This window comes from Rhagoletis pomonella, unplaced genomic scaffold (assembly GCF_013731165.1).
Source record: "Rhagoletis pomonella isolate Grant_MI unplaced genomic scaffold, Rhpom_1.0 Rhpom_scaffold_00006, whole genome shotgun sequence".
Lineage (NCBI taxonomy): Eukaryota > Metazoa > Arthropoda > Insecta > Diptera > Tephritidae > Rhagoletis > Rhagoletis pomonella.
The window spans coordinates 81633327-81643422 of NW_023458560.1; the positions used below are offsets into that span (position 1 = coordinate 81633327).

Consider the following 10096-nt stretch of genomic DNA (forward strand, 5'->3'; position numbering starts at 1 on the left):
CGACACCGTCGGTCAAGTGGTGCACTCGTCGACGTGAGGTATATTTGGCCGACTGCACCCCAAAATTTCTGGCAGAAATTAGTTCACAGAGAAAATGCGCCTTCTCAGTTATAAACGTTCTCTGGCCCAAGTGTATTATATTGAAACTTGAAAGGAAGTTCTTGGTTGTGTAACGTAGGGGCTAGAACTGCCGCGGCGAAAAGCTGAGCTGTTAAAGGCCCTACACACGCATTGATTTATCGGGCAACCAGTTGACCGACCTACTTAACGAAATTCCCTACAAACGCACCAACCGGTTGGCCGATTTCATTTGAGTGACAGTTTTTTAATGTGAACAATACAACAGCACTGGTAAACTTTTAAGCTATGCAATGCAGCGTTTTTGCTGCATTTAAAATGCAACATTTAGCGCTTTCGAACATATGTTTTCAAAGAGCGTTCATGCTATCTCATTTAGCAAATGTACATCTACGCGAATTCGAAATCGTATGCTTTTGACAAACAGCCGTGTTCCAGTGGCTTATTCAGATCCTCATCTATTGCGATCAATTCTCACGCAGAAGACAATGTGCAAAAAACCCTACTGAAAAGGAAAAAAATAAATTGTAAACCAAAAATTCAATACAAAATCTTGAATTGTTTTAACCATAACCAAACATATGTTTGTGAATATATTCATTTGTCGGTGCTGTCAGTTAAAATTTCCTCACTTAATTAGGAAACAAACCAAACAGAGTTCATCACAAATTGATTCAGATTTCTATCAGCATCACATCGATGTTGAATTGCGTAACTTTTCTTTATCCAAATAATGTAAAATAATAAATGAAATCTCGATCGGCGAACACTGAAACGCAGCTAGCCACTGTATACGCGAAAAAGCAATGTTGCCACTCTTTTCCATTAAACCATATTCGAATCGTGGAAATTTTGGAAGATCACGGGGTTGCTTTTAGCATTTAGACTCTTAATGCAAAAATGGAGTTGCATTAAGTTGCATTTACGTGACGAGCTTTGTATGGATAAATGTACATTTAGAGTAGCATTTAGAGCTAAATGCGCTAAATGTGCTTTTACGCGTAAACAAAAACAGCCCATAAGAATGCTTCTCTTTTTTATGTATTTGTTATTGCTACCGCTCCCGTTTTCATAAATTATACACATTCTCACTAACGAAACGAACCGTAAAACACATGTTAAGGCTAATGCGCCTTTAAAAAAATGAAATCGCATTTTAGGTTGTCAACTTGTCTACAAACAGAGCAACAAGTTTACCAAGCTGCCCCATAAATCAAAAATTGAGAAGGCGTATAATTTATGAAAATGGGAGCAGTGTCAAAAACAAATACTAAAGAACGTAGATCTATAAAAAGAGCCAACACGTTATAATTGTAACGAGTGGGAACATCAGGAGCGTGCTTTCTCTTTTGCCCAAATACATTTTGTGATTGGATGAAAAGAGAAGGCACGCTCCTGATGCTCACACTCGCTACAATTATGACGTGTTGTCTCGTCTTATAGATTTACGTTCTTTGCAAATACACAAAGATGAGAAGCATTCTTATGCAGCGTTTTTGCTGCATTTAAAATGCAACATTTAGCACTTTCGAACATATGTTTTCGAAGAGCGTTCATGCTATCGCATTTAGCAAATGTACATTTACGCGAGTTCAAAATCGTATGCTTTTGACAAACAGCCGTGTTCCAGTCGCTTATTCAGATCCGTATCTATTACGATAAATTCTCACGGAAAATATAATGTCCAAAAATCCCTACTGAAAAGGAAAAAATAAATTCTAAACCGAAAATTCAATACAAAAACTTGAATTATTTTAACCATAACCAAACATTTGTTTGTGTATATATTCATTTGTCGGTGCTGTCAATTATAATATCCACACTTAATTAGGAAACAAAACAAACAGAGTTGATCACAAATTAATCCAGATTTCTATCAGCATCATATCGATGTTTAATTTGCGTAACTTTTCTTTATCCAAATAATGTAAAATAATAAATGAAATCTCGATCGGCGATCACTGAAACGCAGCTAGCGACTGTATACTCGAAAAAGCAATGTTGCCACTTCTTCTCATTAAAACATGTTCGAATCGTGGAAATTTTGGAAGATCACAGGGTTGCTTTTAGCATTTAGATGCTAAATGCAAAAATGGAGTTGCATTTAGTTGCATTTAGGTGACGAATTTTGTATGGATAAATGTACATTTAGAGTAGCATTTAGAGCTAAATGCGCTAAATGTGCCTTTACGCGTAAGCAAAAACAGCCCATTAGCATAGCTTAAAAGTTTACCAGTGCTCTTGAGTTGTTCACAGTTCAAAAACTGTCACTGGTTGGTGAACTGGTTAGCTGATAAATCAGTGCGTGTGTAGGGCCTTTAACGGCAACACCACCTTGTGTGAATGCGCCTTGGTTTTAATTTAATTTAATTTATTTAATTTGGCAACCTGAATTGCAATTATAGATCCGGAATCATGGTGGAATATCCATGTCCGCAAAGAACTGTCATATTCCAAGATGGGTTTTCAACAAAGATGTTAAACACGTGCCTCTGGATAGTAGTCTAAGGGCCGTTTGCACCATGTCTAGTTAATTCTAAAGGCTCTGTTATGCATACTTGGCATTGCTTGAGAGTTGTCACATAAGGAATCTGTTAAATGAGCTTCGCGTGTAAGCGGTTACCCAACGCACAGCATTACATACGTAAAAGTCTGTTGGTTTTTGATTTCTACGTAAAAATGGTATAGCAGTGCATGCAATGCCAAGTATGCATAACAGAGCCTTAACTCCCAGTTAAACATCTTTATCGACGTTATCGACACCCATCATATAACATGTGATCGATAAAGCAGTTAACGTGCTTAACTGAAGGATGTACCTCCAGTTAGCGTTAACTAGACATGGTGCAAACGGCCCTAAAAGGTATTCGCCTTGATAGTTTTAAAGTGCTAAGGATTTAAATGATTGGTTGACTTCCAAACCATAAATTGCATTGCAAACGTACGGAGTATAGTGTTCCATATGCCGAAATACAAAATGCTGGTGTGTATATTGTTACAAAACGCACCTGAAACTTGTATCAAAGCGCATTACTGGAGCAATAAGCGCGAAGTAAAATGTAGCTAATAGAACGTAAGTGATTTTTTTATAGTTGTATTTTCATCATATTCATATAGGCGTTTTTGTATCATGGGCGTTAATATATGTACAGTATATATGTAAGCAATAACCGTCTAGGTGGGAAAACCCGAACCCGATAAAAAACAATTAAGGTTTCGGATGAAATGCTAAGAGCCTCTCAGACGTGGGTCTGCAATATATTTCGAAAAGGCTGTCAAATTGAGAAATTTCAGAAGGCAGTTGGGGCTGGCTTTCCAAAACGGAACCTTTCGAGATTTCAGCGAAAGAATAAAGGGATTTCGTTATTAAACTTGTGAGGATGTTGAGGGAGGCCTCCTTTTACTAAATTGATCACTCTCACAATTTAGTTACTAATAGTATTTGTATATTTGCAATGTTCACGTGCATATGTAGTACTTTTAATATGTATCTATTGTTCAATTATTTATGTAAAACGCGTTTATAAATGTGTTTACAAGATTTAGCACTTTTCACAAACAAACAGCAATAACAATGGCCCACAGTAAGAGCAAATGTATGCTGTCGTACGTTTTAAAAGTAAATACGCCACAATTAAGGGTTTTTATTAAAGTGCGGCCAAGACAAAAAGGAGTTATGAGCAAAATTGAAATATTTATATCGATATGCATATATCGAAAATTTTTAATGAAATATCGGGCGTTTTTTTTTTTCTTACAAATTTTCGCCTGCGGCTCTTTTTATAACAAAAATCGATACATCGATAAATAATGAAAATTTTTAATAAAAAATAGCGCGGCGACGTTATGCAACTGCCGGGAAAAGTTGAAAAAAAAAAACAAAATATTTGGTCGTGATTTTTTCGTTGTTCATTCAAGGTATAGATTTTTTTTTTTATAAAAAATTTGTAATAAAAAATCACGACCAAGTATTTTGTTTTCTTTTTCAACTTTTCCCGGCAGTTGCATAACGCCACATGGGTAAAAGATCGTCGTATGTTACTTTCGGCAGGTTTTGGGAAATCGATGTTAAAGATTCCATTTCAATTTCTCAAAAGCTGTACAATCGTTTCTTACCAAAATTAAATGTTTGATTGTACATACTATTTCAAGTATAAACCCACTTTTTCTTAAATTTTCAATAACTCATACAGCTTTTACAGCCACTTGCTTATAAAATCATTTTGTCGTGTGTTGCTCGTACGCAAAAAATTGATTCTAATACACCTGAGATATAAATTAATGAATAAAAATCAACAAAATCTTACACAATTTGTCGATAAAAGTTGCCGTAGCACATACGACTTTCCATTGTGTAGGATTAGTGTGATTTTGTCGTATATACCATACAATTTGACACATAAGACAATAACAAGTAATCAATTTCATCAAACTGTATGAAAATTTTTTTCGTATGTGAAATTTTTCGTCACATACAACAAAATGTTGACCGAGTCGCTAGCGAACTTGCGCAAATACGACACAATTTTACTCGTATCTCGGAAACTAAAGGAGATTTCCAAAAACACCATTCGAAATATATTATTTAAAAATAAAAAACTGCATCATTAAATAAAAATCGTCAAAATGGGGCTTTCGATAAATTTTTACCCAGGCGACGATGAGCAGTAACACCTTGCATTTAAAGCGTCTTCCAAAAGGGTTTTTTTTATTTCCGAAAGGCGAATTGCAGATTGCTAGTGCAGCAATTAAAAATATATTTCCGAAATCGATTTGCGCTCTCAATTGCAGTCACATTTGGCAACTTTTATTTCTGAAACTGGCTTTGCTAGCAAAGTTATAAATGTCACGCAAAGCAACAAAGTTTTATCTGGCATCAGCTTTATTATGCTGCTGAGTTGGGCGAACGTTCCAAAAGCTGCTATTCAATCGCTTGTTTTGTATGGAAGAAGGTTTACATGCAAATATGTTTTAACAATTTTGAATTTTTATAAGAAATTAAAAGTATTTGACATTTTCGAGACCAAATAATTTGAAAAAAAATTAAATTAGCCGCTCTACTGATACTACCTGGTTTTGTAAACTGTAGAAATTGTTTGCAATTCCAAACTTTAATACTCAATTTTTTTTTTTTTTATTACAGCTTGATACAGATGGTAACTACTAATGACTAGCTACCAATCCTTGATCTGGAATTATATACAACAAGAAAATATGTACAGTAAGGTAATATTTATGTATGCATTTGTTTATGTATGTATGTATGTGGAGTGCCTGATTAAAATAGGATTTTTCCTCGATAAATCATTTAAAAAAACAGAGACGAAAATGAACGAACCCTAAATATACTTTAAACATCATGATTTGTCGCAGTAAACAAGGTGGCCTCATATCAAGCCAAAACGAAAAATATTTCCTTAAGAGATAAGCCTCTGCTGCTAGCGCTGCACTTCATAGGTTGTATAATAATTGTTATTATTATATATGTAAGCTTTCTTTAAAAAAAAAAAAAAAAAAAAAAAAAAATCCGTAAGACCATGATGTAATGAGGAAATATCATCTTTTGATTAAACCATCTCTGATGTTTTCACAAAATGAAAATGAAAAGTGATGCAATTTTTTGATAGGGACATCTGAAAATCTATGAAAGATTTATTATTTTTAAAATATACTGATCTACTTTCGTATCTATGTACGTACTTATTTTAATATGTAATATATGTATGTATGCATACAAATAAATATTTTAAATTCTCTACCGAACTGAATTTCGTAGGTCCAAAAACTGATTTATCTCTGGGCTGATGTTTATTAAGTGGATGTAATAGTAGAATAAATATAATGGCTGTTTTAAAAGCTAAACTATAGATGACATTAACTGGAGAGAGAGAGACTTTGATCAGCATTGTTTATAAAGGTAAATTGCACATATTTCAAACGAATATACATATGAATGGGATTAACCCAAAGTTTGTTTATCTTTACAATTTGTCTATGTTGCAATTTTAGCTACTCCTTTCCACTTCATTTACTAATATAACAAGAAAATTAAAATGTAGGATTAAGTTAAAAAAAGTAATTGTAAGTAATCACATCTTTTTAATTTCTAAAATTTTCATTTTTATTAGAGCCTGATACGGAATGTAAATACTAATAAAGCTAAAGAAATACTTGATGTGACGTCGTATAAATATGTACATATGTACATATATCAAAGTACATATGTATGTGGCTGTTTCGTAACAATAAGGTAAGTAAAAATACCCAATAAGCAAAATAAACTTAAAGAAAGTTTTTTTTAAGTTTTCAATTATAAACATTAAGCTTACAAAACGTTGATTTTTTGTTTATAAAACGCTTGAAAGTAAACGTAATATAATCGAAAAGGAACATTGGTTATAAGCGTAGAAATATAAACTTGTAATAAATGTTCAGAAGAAAGCTTTTTATAAGCGTAAAAGTGTAAACATATAATAAAGGTTCAAAAAAAGTTTTTTATAGGGGTATGAATATAAACTTACTAAAAATTTACAAAAGAAAGCTTTTTATAAACATCTTTATAACACTTTATTTAAAGATATTTCATTAAAAACTCATACATAGATTGCTTAACATCTAGAAACTAAACGAAATGCGAATTTTCGGCGGACTCATCTACAGTCGCGAAAATATAAATAGGGAATAGACATTTTAGCATACAAATTCACAATAACACATACAAATTAAGCATAAAAAAGTTAATTATTACATCTTGTTGCGTGCTTTCAATTACTTGCGGTTATTAGCAAATTGGAAAAGCGACATCGATGCAGCTATATATTCCGCTTCATCGCCGCCATTCTCATTGATGAACTTTTCTGAAAAAAATTTAATACATTTTTAATTGAATGTTAAACTAAGAAAGGATAAGGGGAACTCATCATTTGAAGACTCGAATGCTCCACCGATTAGCGCAGCGGGTCCTGGATTGGATTTTTTTTTACCACATCGGTTTTATTTAATTTTTTCTTTTAATAATATATTTTAAAAAACGTAAACACGTCACTTACGATTGGAAAAATTTTATATTTACTACTTCATGTCGCTGGCATTTACATTTCATATATAAGTTTAAGTTATTTATAAACATTCGCTCTCAAAACTTATTAAAGGTTTATTTGAAAAAACTTTTAATAAGCTAATTTGAAAATGCTTATTTAACGCTTATTATAGCAAACTTAATTTAAGTTATTTTTAAAAACGTTTACTGAAATGCTTGTTGGGTAGTTATTCATGCATATGTGTGTATGTATGTGGAGTGTCTAATCATCAGGCGATTTTTCCGTAATGCATTATTTTAAAGGAAACGAAAATGCACGAAATCTAAATATTCTGGAAAATTTCTAACGAATTTCGAATTTCGAGCGAAAAGTTCGAGTAGTTTTAAAAACATAGCAAGTATTTTAAAACCCATTTAGCCGTTTTAGGATGTATCCGATCTGGGATGTACATATACATATCGTCGATATTTTTGCAAAACTGCCCATCGACCAATTGCAAATTTTACAGGAGAGCGAAAAAACGGGGTTTCTTTGCAGGCATTGCCTGGATAGGCGGTACTTTCTCCCGCTATTATTTTACAAATATGTTGTTTTAACGACGATTTTACGATTTTTGTGCGTAAATTTCGATGCCTGGAGTTAAGGGTTACAAAATCTCATTTTTTTGCACAACGGCGATTCAGGCGGTTTTGCAACTGGTCGATGGCGGTTTTGCAAAACATCGACGATATATATGTATATATGTACAGTAATGGAAAAAATAATATAAACGTACAGCTTTCATACGAAGATATCAGCTCATCTAACTTCACCACTTTGTATAAATTCGCCTTGAATGAGTGCGAAATTAAGAGTGTTGGAGTTTTTTCCCTCTTCCTTGAGCGAAAACAAAGCACAAATGTAGTTTTTAGGTTCATTCCTTATCTTTTTGGACTAAAATCTGAAAAGTGTCAAAATGCCAGAGCGTAAGCAAAATGCGCTCACTAAAAGAGAATAACAGGAAAAGTAAAGGAACGCAAAAAACCAAATTTTTAGTCCAAAGAATGGCAACAACAAAACTAACGTCAAATAAGAATGGAAATGTATGTACAAAACACATTCACACAAGCACAAGCACAATAAACACTTACTTTATCAATTATTTTTTGCCTCCTTCCAATTTCAATTCACTTTTTTTACTTTTCAGATTATTCTCACTTTTTGCGTATTCTTTAATTTCCGTTAATTTAAATTCAGTTGAGTTTGACCCTTCAGGATTTTGCCAGAAAAAGTTCTTCTGACTAAATCTGACTACTTCGGACTGATGAGAGTCACTCTCACTGAATGTTGCTCTCTCATTTTTGCTGTCATTTCCGAGTTAAGGAACGCTTTTTGGACTAAATCTGACTACTTCGGACTTTTTCTGACTATTTCTGGGAGATAAGGAACGCGCCTTTTGTTTTGGTATAACCGCTCCCACCAAGGCGAATTTATAAAAGGTGGTGTTGTTAGATCAGCTGATTTTTCGCTTTATGTACATGCATTTTGTTTTTGCTTTTAGTCTGTTCCAATAGCAGTCCGGTTTACAGGATTTAGTCAGAACTTACAGGAAGTCGTTCCTATTGACACAAAACCTGTAAGTGGGAACACATTTGAGAGAGTAAATGAGCAACTGTTCCTAGTCAGAAGTTACAGGATTTAGTCCGGAGATTTTTTTCCTGTAAGTTCATGAAAAGTGTCAAACGATCAGCTGATTTACATGTGCAAACAAAAACAGAAAGCAGTGAAAGCAAAGAAGCTTATATTTGTTAAAAAATGGAAGTAAACAAGGAAATATTTGAATATGTATAAATTTTAATAATTATTTAGTGATATTTCAGCCAAATCGGTGTAGTACCAATGACATGTAAACAAACCGTCTGACGTTTTTACAGGAAATAGTGCTTTTTGCGTTCCTATGCACTTCTGCATCTGTTCTCCTTTTACTCTCATTTGAGAGCGTAAAATTGTAGTTTGACAGTTCCACAGGTTTTAGTCCGAAGTTCAAAGGAACAGACTATTTTACTGATTTGACAGCACACCGGTCAAAAGCAAAAACAAAATACGTGTAAACTTTGGGGCGAATTGAGATTTGACATAACAGCCGCAATACAAAATACATGTGGTTTTTGTTGTTGTATTTTTGCTACCACCTTATATGAATTCCCTTCCCTACAAGAACAGTGATAGGCATTTGATTGATCATGTGATACTCACTGGTGATGGAGATCTCAATCATGTACTTCTATCAACTTTTTAAGAGCAATATGAAAAACGTAATGTAAACTTTTGTGTACATGTGACCATCCGTCTTCCTCCAACTTATGACTTTATTTAGTGGTTTCTTTTTAACCAACGCAAAATTTGCAAATGTGTTAGTAAGATAAATGAGAATGTGTTAGTTTCCATCACACAATTCTTGTAGGGTTTGCTACCTAATGGTGAAAACAAGGTGTGTATTTAACAAGGTGGTGTTGGGGCGACAGCTGAATTTTTCGCCGTGAAGGGCATTATGTTAAAATGATGTGTTTGTTGTAACTCATACCAATGACAGTATGGATATTGCGTATAACTTGTTATACTATGTCCCCACCATAGCTTAACCGCGTAGTTATGGTTGTTGAGTTGGTTATCTCGATAACCCACTTGAATTAGCGTGGTTTCGCTATATAAAAATAACAGCACTTAACCATTTCACTGAGATGGTTAAAAGCTAACCAACTCGAAACCACGTCGGAAGTCTGATACAATCCTGTGTTTTCCCGCCATCTGTGGGTCATTATCGTTAAAATTTAAAAAATTCGTTCCTTACCGGTGTTCGGAGCTAAAATCCGATCAGATTAGATTTACTCCGGTTTTTGAAAAAATTTGAAAGCTACTCTTCTACTCCGCTTGATTTCAAATCAATTCCGTTTTTTTTTTTCACTTATGTTCTGTTCCTCTTGGGCCCGTTTTCACCC

At 33.8% G+C, this 10096-nt stretch overlaps 1 protein-coding gene and 1 long non-coding RNA gene across 2 annotated transcripts in view; one reads left to right on the forward strand and one right to left on the reverse strand.

Moving 5' to 3' along the window:
• The window catches only part of LOC118741460 (UDP-N-acetylglucosamine--dolichyl-phosphate N-acetylglucosaminephosphotransferase), a 44719-nt gene that overhangs the window by 9009 nt on the left and 25614 nt on the right, over nucleotides 1-10096 (reverse strand). The gene's annotated exons all lie outside the window — the stretch shown is intronic.
• LOC118741462 lies at nucleotides 2820-6337 on the forward strand. The gene is made up of 4 exons (XR_004993287.1): nucleotides 2820-3151; nucleotides 5222-5304; nucleotides 5855-5995; nucleotides 6207-6337. It is a non-coding gene; the product is annotated as an uncharacterized LOC118741462 (long non-coding RNA).